Genomic DNA, 14,027 nt, shown 5'->3' with positions numbered 1-14,027 from the left:
TTGGAAGCTAGCTGTTCTTTCCCCTCCAAAAACCAAATCACCCTTCATCATGACTTCAGTAGATTCAGCAACACATGGATGCCTCCACAGTGATCCAGCTTTCCTGCACAAAGGCAGTAAGATTCATGCTAATAGAAAATCTACAACAGAGAACTCACTGTTAAAAGAGCTGGCAGATGGCAATTCAGAGGAGGAATTCCTGGAGAAAGAGAAACAATGAGAAGTAAATCACAAAAAGGTTGACACAAAAACTCAATTCATGACCTTTATAAAGCCCTCAGTACACACAAAGCCTAGCTATACTTTTTGGCTCAGGCTGAACAGGATTTCTGTACAGCTTTCAACACTGCAGGTGCAGATGAGTAAACAGCAAGCCAGGAGCAGCAGCAGCACTCATGGAATAACTGGAGCCTGGTTAAGGCCTCTGGCTAATCCTTCAGTTTAAACCTCATTTGATGTTTATGCTCCTGGTATATAGGGCTGGAATTCAAACACTGGGTGTTTCCCAGAGGTGGAAGACAGACAGACAGTGTGCTGGCCCAATTCCTCCCTGCTAGCTGCAGCAGCTGACAAGCTTGGATTGCTGCCTGGCACCTTTGTGCCACAGGGCTGGGTGCTGATGCCACCAGCCAGGAGATGCCCTCCAAGGCCAGCTCAGACATTGTCCTTGGGCATGACTCTTTTCCCTTCAAGGGCCCTTGGTCCTCCTTCACTGTAAAAGCATTTTCTAAGAGACAGATGGGTTCATCCTAGCTCCCTTACACTCACCATGAAATGGGCATAAGGGAAACATTTCTCCCCTCCATCCCTCAGACAGGAGATGCACTGTCACAACCAGCTCTATTCCTGCTTTGGCTGCATTCATGGAGAATTTCAGTGCCACAACAAAGTTCAAGGCACACGAGAGGGATCTTAAAACCCTTTCTCACTGTGGCCAACAGAAATGGCCCTCAAAACTCTGAGAGACAAACCAGCTAGGAATTACATTCATTTGCCCTTGGAATTGTTCACATGGTTTTCACTGACCTGAAAAAACAAACCCAATCTTTTCCACCCAAACAGTAGAGCTCCAATTACTCTAATACTTCATGAGAGATCAAAAATACCAATTAAATTTGGAAATGTTCCCCTGGGCTTTGAAGACTTGGGCACCCAAGGCCCAAGCACACAGACTTCAGTGCCTCTTGGCTGCCTCTCCAGGTTTTTCAGGCAGCAAGGCTGTGCTCTGGGAGCACTGATCCCAAAGGCCAGCCAGCTGGCCTTGGCAACAAGTGGGCACTCGTGCAAGCAATGCCAACACAAGAGGAAGAGGATGCCAGACATCTGCCTTTGCAGTACAGCACAGAGAACATGGCTGTATTCTAAATTCATCTTTCCAATCTATCTGGGTAGATTCACCCAACTGGTACACATCAGCAAAGCGTCTTTGCCCCTATAACATATACTCTTTGCTCTCAAAAACATACCAAGCTTCACACAACCAATGCTGTGACTAGAGGTCATCTGTGACCAGGAAAGAAAAAGGATTCCCCACAGACTGAGTTACTTTGCATGCAGAATAGCAGCTGTCACTGAGCTATTGGCTTTGAAAGCACACAACTAAGCACAGGACAGCCCACCCAGCCCCACAGCCCTCATTATGCCATTAACAAGGAGCTGTTCATCCATCTTCCCTTGCTTTAACCAGCAGGTCTGTTATCAACACCACTGGCAGCAGCATGACCTCTTACATATAAGCATCTCATCTCGCAGTCGCCATGTGCTGCTATCTTTGGGCAAATTTTAGGAGATTTTTTCTGAACTATAGGCACTTATTTGAGCCATGCCATGAAACACAACCCCATATTCATTGCCACTTTTCTTACACCTCTGACCATGCACACACATGCCAAGACAAGCTTGGTAATCCATCGGAAAAGCAGAATTCAGGAGCGGCAGCAAACTGGAGATGGCTCATTTTTTGTGGGTTTTTTTTTTTTTTTAAGTGGTTGTATTGGTTTGGTTGCTTTTTTGATTTTTTTTTTTAATCTGGGTTCTTGGGGAACACTCTTCAAACAGTACCTCATTCCAATTCACTAAGAAGGCAACATCAACCTAAAAGAAAAATATGTTCTTCCATCCAGTTGAGAATTCAATGTTAAGAGGACAATCTGTCAAAGACTGAAACTCTAGAACTTCACTTATTCAGAAGTATTCCAGCAAAACATCACAGGAACCATAGCCAGCCTAAAGGACCTCTATGTGTCACCTAAATCCAGAGCATTCTGGCTGGACTACATCTCCCACAAACTCTGTGGAGAACATTTCCTGTGGTGGAAAAGAAGATTTTTTGGCTTGTCATCTGAATAATCTCTGCCCACTAAAGCGTTGCAAATGTCGTCCTAGTAGTAGACTTGCATCGAGTTATCATCTGTGCTGTACTTTAAAGTTGGAGCCCTATTTTCACATATTGAAAAAACCCTAAAAATGAAAGGAAGCTCTTGGACATAATATTTTAATCCAAAACAAAGTTTAGGCAGGTTGTTTCTCCTCTATCTATTGCAGCAAATACCAGATGAGATATGATGTATCCTTTATAAGCACCTTTATGAAACCTTGAAGTGCTACATACATACAGCAAAGTCTGCCGCTGAGATTGCGATCAAAAAACCTCACACAGGACAAATGTCAGAGCGAGAAGAGAGCTAGGAAATGTTAATAGCATGCCTTTAATGGCATGCTGGCTCCTCATCACAAGGCAAATGGTTTGCTGGAGCTACAGCTGTACTACAGTACCAGTTTGCTGAAATGAATGTAGCAGCATTGTTAGCACTGAGCTTCCACCATGTCCTTAAGTGTGCGTGAGTTACTTTTAACAGATCAGCTCAGTGCACGTTTGTTACACAGACAATAGCAGCACTTTGGAAGAGGTGCTTCAAATCTCCAGAGATGCGTTCAACGTGACAGTAACTCGCAGGTTGTTCAAAGCTCACTTTCAACAGAAGAGAGTCACTCCCACTAATGCAGCCACTGCATCCCTTACCCCACTTTTGAGTTTTTTTTAATAGTTGTTCCATTCATAAACTGGTAGTGGAAGTAAGAGCAAAAAGTTTACAGCCACTCCTAAAAATATACAGGGGAAGTCTAAAACCTTCTCCAAGTCAATCCATTTAAGCTGCAAACACACCTGGAGAGCAGGAATTTCAGTGGGCAGGGAGCAAGAAACTGGCATCATCTGTTGGAGTACAACAGCCCACAGACCGAGGCGGACAGAGGGAGCTGTTGCTATTCAAATGGGAGATGCTCCCAGGCAGCACTCATGATTATACACAATCAAGCAGTTTGAAAGATGACTGACACTGAAGACCTCATTTACTAAGGGCAAAGTGAAAATGCATCTGTAATTCCCCCCCATTTCCTTCTATAGTTTTCCTCTCCTCTTGCAAAAAAGCACCACCAACAACACAGAATTGTTGTGCAACATTAAAAATAAGATTTTCAAGCCTGCCTCAATTACAGTCCATTACTGAAACCAAGCAGAAAGCATTTATCACCCACATGGCTTATCCCAGTGCAAGGGGAGCACTTCATGGAGCAATACAGGGAGTGGCAGACTGAAAGGATAAGGGGGCGCTTCCTGTGCTGCCCCAGGACACCACAGACCCAGGTTTAAATTGAATTTGCCCCCTAGCACAGCTGGTAGCAGTTCTAGATGGGATCCAGCTCCAGTTCTCCAGGCTCAGGCGATTTTCTCAGTGGCCTATCTAAAGGCTGGTACCTAAATTGCTGATGAACAAATTGTCTTCAAATTCTAGGAGCAAGAAACAATGAGGATGTGTTCTGGATCAGACTGAAGTCCAGTTAGCTGCTGTCTTCTAGCACTTATTTAGAGCAAGGGTTATACACATTTTTACCCTTTGACAGGCTTTCACTACTGTCATCACTTCTGTCCTCCTGGGGAAAGGATTCACCACAGAATGGAGGAGAACACCAGCACCTCAAAGATGCAGCCAGAAGGATACTATTGAAGCCCCTAAAGCCCCAAACTTCTCAGTGTTCAGCCAGCAATAGGCTGGATGGCACAATTCTCTTTTCCTTGCACCTGGCTTTTGCTTTCTAGCAGCTTATTCAATGCAATAACAGATTTCCCCACAAAGTGCAGCAATGTCCTTAGCCCCAAAAAGTGTGACAAGACTAGCAGCAATTAGTTTAAAATAGGTATCTCAAAAGCTGTTATTGGCAGGCTCTGTAGCAAATAGACTGCAATCCTGTTAAAGCAGGGAATTCGAGTCTGAACAGGAAATTTTAGAAACACAGAGAACATGCCAAAGCATTATCTGCTATATTGCTTTTGCTCATATTGGCAAGAGTGTTGTACTGTACGAAATGATCTTTAGTTCAATATTTACAGCAAAGGAAAAAAAAAAGCCTTACAAAAATTAATAGGTGAAACACCCAATAAAACAAAAAAGCACAGGAAACCAGCCTGACTTTCTGATCCCTTGCCAACACCCCATCCTTTCTAGGCTGCACACTGCTACAAACAGCAAAGAAACAGAGGACAATAAGAGGTCAGAGATGGCTCCTGATGTTTAGAAGACATCCTTTGGAAGAATACCAGAGAGATTATTTATTCTTTTTCGCCATGTCTCAGCTTTAACAGATGGAATCCTAGTAATCAGACAGAATTCTTCTGCATGCTCCTGTGGAATTTAATGAGTGGTATCTACTTACTTCTTGCTCTGTATTTCTTTCTCAAGTCTTCAGGTGGGATTCCCTGGAGTACTCAGTCTACCTCACCTTGTTACAGCCAGGGGCAAGAGACCTCCTGACCTCTGCAAGAACAGAGTAGAGCAACATCCTTGCTGCTCCTTCTCCTACCTTTGAATTTGTCTCCCTCCTGCCACGGACAGTCTAATTGATGTCAGTAAAATTTAAACCCCATCTCATGCCAGTACACTGAAGAGACGTATATAAATATTCTTCTGAGCAAAACCTGAAGGCAGCCACTGCACAGAGGGGGTTCAATTTCAGAATAGAGTCCAAAACTTTACTTTCTACCCTGTTTAATACTTTGATTTATATCCTCATTAGCCTGGGGAATAGCTCCTATTAAAACTATTAAAGATAATTTTTGCAATAATATCAAAGGATATGAGTAGGCGTAATGATGGTACTAATGATAAAAATTAATAACATTCATTATTTTTAATCATATGTACAGTTGAAATGAATAATCAGGAAAATAAACAAGACATTTTATGTGAACCAAAAATGAAGGGGATGTGAAAACACTATAAATTACACTCAGTTGTCCACTCAAAGTTTATTATTGCACTTTTTGCAGAAAGTATTTTGCAGACAGCCAGGAACCATTGAGCAGCATAATGTAAAACCAATGCCTGTTCACCTCTTCCAAACCTGCACCTTTAGATGCCTCCCTCACTCCAGGATAATGTGGGCATCTGGCACCTTACTGTATATATGAGACATAACTGGATTGAGATGTTATTAATGCTAAACAGCAGCAGAGACAACATTTTCTCCTTTAGTCTTTACAGCTGTTCCTTTACCATCTCACTGTCCATGTCTGTCCAGATCTTTGGCACAACACTGTTTCTCACTCACAGGAAGGACAGTGCAGCCAGTGTCTCTACAGACTTTGGCAACAGCACAAGGAGCCCATGAAATTTCACACAGCAGTGCTCAGCAATGCAGGAAACTCATCTGACTTAAAGCAAGAGCCCTCCTGCCAGACTGTCATATACAGCAATTGATTCTTCCAACCATATTCCCTTCCAGTTATGAAACGGCTTCAAAATCCTAACTCATTTTGGATTTCAAGAATGCAAGACTAATGCTCAGCAAATAAGACAATGTGCTTCTCACCCTTGTTTCAAAACTCTGAGAACACAGCTCACACTAAGCACTACCTACATAAATAAATGCATCTTTTGGTCTTCCTTCTTGGAAGGGGGACTTTTATTCAGGTTTTAAGAACAAAGTAGCAGATTGGAAGTCAAGCTAGAAATAGATCTCTTAACCAATGAGGTTATTATTATTTACAAAAACAGAACTGCAGTCTTGGTGTTCATTACAGACCACCTTAAAGGCTTTGCACGAGCCTTTGCTTGATATTAAATCCTCCAGTGAAAGTTACGATAGCCATTTGTAAAATGAAGGGATTTTTCTCTTCAGAACCAAACCTAAGCTTTGCTGCTCTCAAAAGCCCTCTGTTTGTATCACCTAAAACACAGGTTCTGTTTTAATTCTGAAATAAATAATATAGTTTTTAGTCTGCAGACAGGTTGCACCTTTCAAATTTTGACTACTCCAAAGCTTCAATAGCTCTGATATTCCTCAGCCTCGGTAAAGGCACAGGGAAACCCAGGTCACACAGGACTTTTTTGAGAAATGTACTTTTACCTACTCCTCACATAAAGTTCCATAGGAGAGAGAAAAATCAGACACAGAAGTGAGCACTGCATGGTCATAAAAGCCCTTTTCCCCAGCTGATGAACTGGAGTTCCACACACTAAAATTCCAGTTGCTGGTTGTACCATGCAAATCTTTCCCAACTTGGTCAAGGCCACCAAAAATCCCAGCTGCTCTCCTAAGAAGACATTCCATACTAGAAATTGCAGGAATTGCCAAAAGGAAAACTTGCATCCTGGGCCACCAGAAAGGACAAATTAAGGCTAATTTACATTATCTTGTCAGTTTAACACACTCAAGGCCAGAGGAACAGTTTCACTAAAGTAAATTGCCCGCAAGTTGACAAGACAAAGCCCTGTGACAACAGCAGCCAGGTTATCACACATCAGTAAAAGCTCTTCATCACCAAGAAAGAAAAAATCCAGAGCAAAAAAACTCAAAAAAGTGCCTCTTACCTCTTGCAGTATTTCACTTCAGTATCCCACCAGGAGGATGATCATCCCATCCTCATACACTCGTTGATCCAGCACACAATGTGATGAAGGACAGTGGCCATGAAGCCAGCCAAAAAGATGAAGCCCAGTTCCCCCAGCAGCCAAGCAGAAGAAGCAATAACAGGAAATGCTCCTCAGCTGGAGCTTAAATAGCAGTAGGCAGGCCCAGCTGAGGACAATTAGGGGCTCTAAGGGCTGGCAAGAGCCCTGCAGGGCTGCTGCCCTTTGCTGCCTGAGAATAGGTGGTCCCCCTGGGAAAAAAATAAAGTGAAATTAGAGCATGTTTGGACAAAATTTCCTGGCTTTTTGGAGTATCTTCCCATATATTCCTTAAATAGTTCTGGGAGAGACAGCCATCTCCCAAGATATCTTTGCTTCCCAAAACACCACAGTCAGTGAAGAGGTTTTCCAAAGCAAAGAGAATTAGTCACTGCCCCAAATCAGGAAGGACAGATGAAAACTGAACCCAGACAGCTCCAGGGAAAGGAAGGCTTTGTCCAGCCTAGGTTTTATCAGCTGCAGTGCCAGGCTGGGTGATATTCTGGTCTTTGCTCACCTCTGGATTTTTCCTTTACCATTGGCTGGGGCTAGAGGCTTGGTTCATATGCATAGGACTCCCCTTTTCTCCTGGCACTTGTTCCAGCTGAGCAGTGCAGGAGGCTTTGTGCCTGTCCTTCAGGCACACTGACAGAAGCAGACAACAATGTGTTTGTCCTCCCTATGTCCACCCTCCTGTGCAAAAACCTGACTGCAGAAAAAGAGACGCTAACGTGATGTTAGAGAGTTCTCTGGGCTTCTCTTTGTTTTGCTCTTCCTCCTTGCTCAATATTTTTCACTTTTGAGTGCCTTATGCACATAGGTGTGTGCTTTCCAGTGAAATTGCAGTTCCCAACATGTCTGTGTGCTCTTACTGCAGCTCTGACACCTTCAGTGCCTGATTCAGGGCTTCTGACAGTACATTTGCCCCTGAGGGAACCTTCTGGCCTGCCCTAGATGTGGGAACAGATTATTATGGTTGGGTTTACTCTGATTTTTACTCTCAGAAATATCAGTTCCCAGATATGAAGGCATTGAGTGGCACCCACTGAGATGAGCAGCTCTTGGAATGGGGGAGGCGATATCCTGGCTGGAACCAGACTAGCTGGTCCAGCCCAGGGCACTGCCACCTATTCTAAATCCAATTTCCAAACATGGGCTCAGGCAGGGGGGGCTGTTTCAGGGCTGCAAAACCCCAGCTCATCTCACTCCAGGAAAGGAGGGCAAATCATGGGCTTTGGCCTTCTTCCTTCTCAAAAGAATATGTGTTCTTGGGCCTCAAGACAATGAGTCATCAAACCCAGAGAATTAGTTCTATTTCCTGTATTTGGAAATGGAGACTAACTTTTAGGTTTTCCAGACTTGAGAACAGGCTGATGAGGCTGTTTTGTGGGCTCTAAAACAGAAAAAAAAGAGGCTTGTGTGTTTGGGGCTGGGAAAAGGGTTCCTGGTGTTGGGATGGGGTTTGGAGCAGAGACCAAGTCCTGTGTGTTTGGGCTCAGCAACTGAGATTGACTCATCTGGTTCTGAGCAGGGGTGCAGGAGTGGGAGGTGTTGGGTTCCAGGCAGGCAGGAGGTGGGCAGGGACCGAGATTCCTGCCTCAGGTGGGGGCTCAGTCATGTTGGTCCCCAAAGTCTGAGAGGCCAGCACGCATCAGACAAGAACTCAAAGCCTGAAAGAGTCTCTGTGGGAAAAGACAGTTTTCACACTGGTTTTATATGTCCAGCTCTTAATTCATTGTGTGTACAACAGCAAGAATTGTCATTTAGTCATTAGTTCATATTTGGACAGTGCACATGATGGCAGTTCATATTCCTAGGACAGTGACTGATTTATGACCTTGTCAAAAGCCACACTGCTATAATGAGCAGAAGCTTTAATTAGCTTAAGCATGGGCAGGGCTGTCCCCAGCCCAGAGCAGAGCAAGCAGCAGCATTGTCTTCTGCACAAGCAGCCTGGATTCTTCCTCAGAGATTCAGGGAACCCTGGGCCAGTCCCTCCCATCTCTTTTCAAGGGTAGGAATGATGTGTGCCAGCAGATGTGTGGTGCCTGCTTGGAGATTTGGGGGGGGCAGTGTTACTGGCCCAATTGTCCTCACTCACCACAGATGAACCCAAGACTGAACTAGCTCCTGCACCCCTGGAAGAGAAGGCACTTTTGCAGGAAGCAGCCAAACAGCATTTTCCACTTGATATGTTATACTTACACAATATTTTCTGTGCTTATTAAGTAATTATTAAGTGTTTAATAATCAGACAATATTTATAAACTAGTAATTCATTATTATTTATATACTTGTAAGGTGATTATTCAACACATATTCAATATTAAACTATGCTACTTATAAACAAGTGATGGCAGCAATTTATTTACAGCCATATCAAGAGCCCCCTGTGGCACCAGAGCAAGCAGGAGCTGCATTCCCACCCCCATGAAGGTGGTAGGAGCCAGGCAGGATCACACAGTGCACTGGCAATTCCCCAGAACCAGGTCTTTTGTCTCTGCATCAGGCATATATGCTAAAGATGCAGGAATATGAGTGGTATGTTTCATTTTTATAGGTAGTGTTGCCCTTACCAGTGTGACTTTCCAGTATCATTAAAATTAATAAGATCAGCAAAGCAGAGAGGAATAGCAGTAACTCTGTTACTTCTCAGCTTTTCAGTTTACAGTTTCACATTTAGGGAACTTAAAAGTTGACTTGAACTGAGACTGTTGGGTAGTGTAATATATTGGTATTGATATAGAAACTTTAGGGAGACGAAACAAATGCCATTCAAATCATTCTCAACTACAGCATGAACTGCTACAGAATTTTCACAGGTATAACTAAGAGGGTGAAGCTGGATGTGCAAGAAAAATACATGAGAGCTTCTCTGCTAATTCTAATTAGTAATGATGGCCTGCTGCAGAGGCTAATCACAATAACAAGAACCAGAGAAGAGCTCAGGAAGCCCAGCTAAAAAGTAGAAAAACACTGCAAGTTCATAAAACTGATAGTATTTTTAATTGGAAAATCCCCTCTGACAACACAAAACAGCTTCCTAAATCATGAAACAAATGAAGACACTGACAAAGAGTTCAAATTTCGGGAACAGATGGTCTTAAAAGTGATTCAGTAAGTCTTCATCAACTACTAGGAAAGTGCTCTAAACCCAAGCACTTTCCATAACCTTGGAGGGGCTCTCTGGTTCATTGCAGAGGATTACAAGACAACATTTTAAAACAAAGAGGTGAACCTAGTCTGTGTAAGGTTCTATGAAAAAAATTAACTCTACCCTGGCCAAAACCAATGAAATAGTAGAGAACAATTGTACCTTGTCTATGACTGTGGCTTAACTGATGCATCTGTTTCCTGAGGCTGACACTATGGCACAGGATTATAAATCTTGGGGTAAAACCTTCCCTGTGAAGGGAAAAAAGATGACAGAAATCTGAGCCTAAGAATAATATTAATAAACCAAATAAAATAATTAAACCACTACTGACTATGCTGTTAACATCCAACTCCTATGAAGGAAAATGTTCTAAGCTAGGAAAGTAAGGTGGTCATTAACACCAGTTTCATGTTATTTTTAAATATCTTCCATAAGCAGCACAGGAGAGCAAGTAGTTAATTTGGCCACAAAAAATATGATCATGTCCTTTCTGCCTAGCTTTAATTATTTCAATGACATATTTATATGAGGAAGAAAAAGCATAATACTTAGTTCATGACCATGACTGAAGTTGTAGGAAAGAAGAAAATAAGGGTGTCTCAGAGTCAACAAAAGAGAAGCTGTTTTCTGCCCACTGTTAAATATGATCAAAATTACCTGATCTTAAGTATATTTATGTAAAATTTGTAAAGAATGTATATAAGTTTCTCTAGATATAATTATATGTATTGGCAAATGATACTTGAGTTGGAAGAAACAAGTAATTCAATTAACGCCAAATGTTTCCCACATGCAATCTGGTAAAGTATAATTTGTTATCATTAAGCTATCTTTGCAATTTCAGAAGTGAGAACTATACTTTCATGGCTTTCAGAAAAATATTACAGAAATTAATGGTCCTTAAATAGGTAAAAGGAGAATGTAAAAACAGATTAAAAGCAGTACTTGGCAGACAGAAAAGATTCCTCAATTAGAGATGTCAAAAACCCTAAATGTGTAGTATGTGGGCATGTAACTTTATGGAAAAGTGTTATGAAATGACTAACGAGGAGATTGTAAAAATATGAAATTATTCTATTCCTTTTCTGCATGCTGGCTGTTATTTTCCCATCCTTTGAGCAAGACAGTCAATAAAGTATGTAGTGTGTCATCTTTGCAGAAGGATCTGTTTGAAGTTGCCACCCACACCGTACCTGTGTGGGCAGAGAAGAGACTCCACCAGTGACTGAAGCTGTGGGAATCTGTGAACAGAAGAGAAACAGCCAGCGCTGCGCCCTTGGGGATAAAACAAGTTACTTTGTGTTATCCACTGTGCCAAAATGTTGGCCTGTGCAGTCTGCCAGCAGCAAGGCACAGAAACCTCCCAAGAGCGAGTCGTGATGAGGCCTTTCAGCTCCACAGCTGTCACCTTGCAGCCTGCTGTAAATGGGGAGTAACTTCTGCCTTGTGGGGGACAGAAACCAACAGGGCCTGATCAAACTAGGGTGCTTTTCAAAAGCCTCAGTACTTGACTTTCAGCTTACAAAGATCTCTTTAACAGCATGTCTTCAGGTCTGGCTTGTAAGCCTGAAATCAGAACGATACAGTGGAAGGAACTTGAGTATGGCTGGCGCAGGCCACAGTTTAGAAAACACTAAATCAAAACCTTCCACTTAAGGAGTATTGGATACACTGAATCCCCAGCAGCCCAGAAAATCAAATAGGAAGGCCTGATGCTCACCAAAAATCCCATATAATTCAAACTTTCTCATGCCAGGGCCAAGACCACCTTGCAGTCCTGACAAACATGAAAAGAAGTAGGACTTCTTCCTCTGAGTCTCAACAAATTTCTTTTTGGAGTGTGGATGAACTATAAGGAAACTGCAACAAAACCAATGAAAACAAAATAAAAAAACTTCACTTACATAATGCATATTTTGGATATAGTCAAAATACTAGAAATGAGAATTTCTATAAGTTCTTTTCTCAGGAGCTCCCTTCAGCTTTCTGCATATAAAGGACAATCTTCAAACACCCAGGGTCAGGAAAACCTCCTTAAGACTTTTGTATATGAAATGTTTCTTAAATTAATTTGAAAAGGAAGTGTCAAGAATATTTCAAAGCAGAATGTTGATTATTAGAGCAACTGTCAGCATTTTTAATTCCATTTTCATTTGGCAGTCCCATGAGTGCTATTGATCCAAGTTTTTTTCTTGGTAAAACAAAACCATTAACTGAAGCCCAAAGATGAACATCAGTTTCCCAGGAAGTTTAAGCTTAAACTTCCCAGGAAGTTTAAGCAGATCCAGTGGTGGATATAAACACTGCCACGCTGCAGATAAGTTTATGGTGACCTCTTCCCATATATTTCTTCGAGGATCTCAAAAAACTAAAACTTGAGTTCATGTTAAAATGTATGAAGCAGTAGAACTAACATCTTTTGAAATTGCATGGACTTCCCAATTCTCCTGTCACTTGGGCTATAGTCAGTCAGATTCTGCCTACTTTCAAGCATATTTAGGATCAGTATTTCAACTTCAAGAAGTAGTTGAAATTCTATCCATTCACTCTATCAAACATAAGAAAGTGCTTGAAATCCATTCTATGAAACACATCCATCACTCTGTCTCCATAGTAGACCTTTTTTGGACCAAACTACCAGCAAGATTTCTTTTCTTATTTTTACTACCTTAAAATAATGCTCCCCCAGGAAAGCTGAATGAGTTAGTCAGAACCTTATTTCTTAAATGTTTGCTGTTATTAGGCTTAGCTATTTCTCCCCTTGCCCCAAAATCTCAGTAGATATCTTGTCATAACAAAGGGGTCCAAAGTTACTGATGTCATTTTTCAAAACTGGAACATTTTTTTGGTGACCCTAGCACTGCTGAGGAGGTAATCTCAGCAAAACTGTGCCCCACCAAACTGCTCTAGCAAGCAGCAGTGGGGCAAGAGGCTGGTGAAGAGTTGCCAACTACAGCCCTACAAGCAGCTACTTTCACTGGGAGCACACCGAGTAGACTGGAAGGCTGCAGAATGAGGATCTTGGCAGCCAAGAGGAAGCAGAGAGTACTTTGCCTGGGTGCCACAACTGCTGACAGCTGGCTGAAGCTTCAAGGAAAATCCAGGAAGATCACTACTCTCTCCTCTCTCTGAAAAGGTTCTTGAGAAGAAGAAATGGGACCTCTGTCTGCTAGAGGAGTGCTACTGGCAGAGAGAGCAAAAATATAACATCCACAAGATTTTATCACAACCTACAGTATAAAGAACCTCTCCCAAACCAAGGAAGATGGGGCAGAAAGAAGTGGTGACCCTTATCCCTGAAATGAAACATGTCATTTCCATTCTCAATTTGGAAAGCTGTTCTGCAGTGAGGTGCCTGCCACAATGAAAAGACAATCATACCAAATCCACTGGTCAAACAAAGGAGAGAGTCACTCCATGCACAACAGGAGTGAGGACCTGGCTCCCAGCACAGTTAGGATTGGTGCACAGCTTGCATTTCTTGCGCTGTCTCTGAGGAAAACAAGGACAATGTAATTGCAGGTGCTGATAAACCCCATTGCAGATTACAACTCCCTCATGAGAGGAAGAGGAGGGGCAGGCACTGACCTCTTCTCTCTGGTGAGCAGTGATAGGACCTGAGGGAATGGCCTGAAGTTGTGTTGGGGGAGGTTTAGGTTGGATATTAAGAAAAAGATTTTTCACCCTTAGGGTGTTTGAGCACTACAACAGGCTCCCCAGGGAAGTGGTCACAGCACCAACCCTGGCAGAATTCAAGAAGCCTTTGGACAGTGCTCTCAAGCACATGGTATGACTCTAGCGGATAGTTCTAAGCAAGGCTAAGAGTTGGATCTGATGATCTTGATGGGTCCCTTCAAACTTAGCCTATTGTATGATTCTATGATCTAACCCCAGCCCTTAGGCAGACTGCAGAGAAAGGGTAG

General features: G+C 42.5%; 1 long non-coding RNA gene across 1 annotated transcript in view; it reads right to left on the bottom strand.

The window, feature by feature from the left end:
• Window positions 1-14,027, bottom strand: part of LOC102060434 (uncharacterized) — a 338,547-nt gene that overhangs the window by 259,053 nt on the left and 65,467 nt on the right. Inside the window, exon 7 of the long non-coding RNA XR_003379910.2 lies at window positions 6,870-7,159. This is a non-coding gene — a long non-coding RNA (uncharacterized LOC102060434). The remainder of the gene's footprint in view (window positions 1-6,869; window positions 7,160-14,027) is intronic.

The sequence above is a fragment of the Zonotrichia albicollis genome, chromosome 5 (assembly GCF_047830755.1).
Source record: "Zonotrichia albicollis isolate bZonAlb1 chromosome 5, bZonAlb1.hap1, whole genome shotgun sequence".
Classification (NCBI taxonomy): Eukaryota; Metazoa; Chordata; class Aves; order Passeriformes; family Passerellidae; genus Zonotrichia; species Zonotrichia albicollis.
The sequence above is the reverse complement of the archived record's forward strand: the minus strand, read 5'-3'. Positions and strand labels throughout refer to the sequence as shown.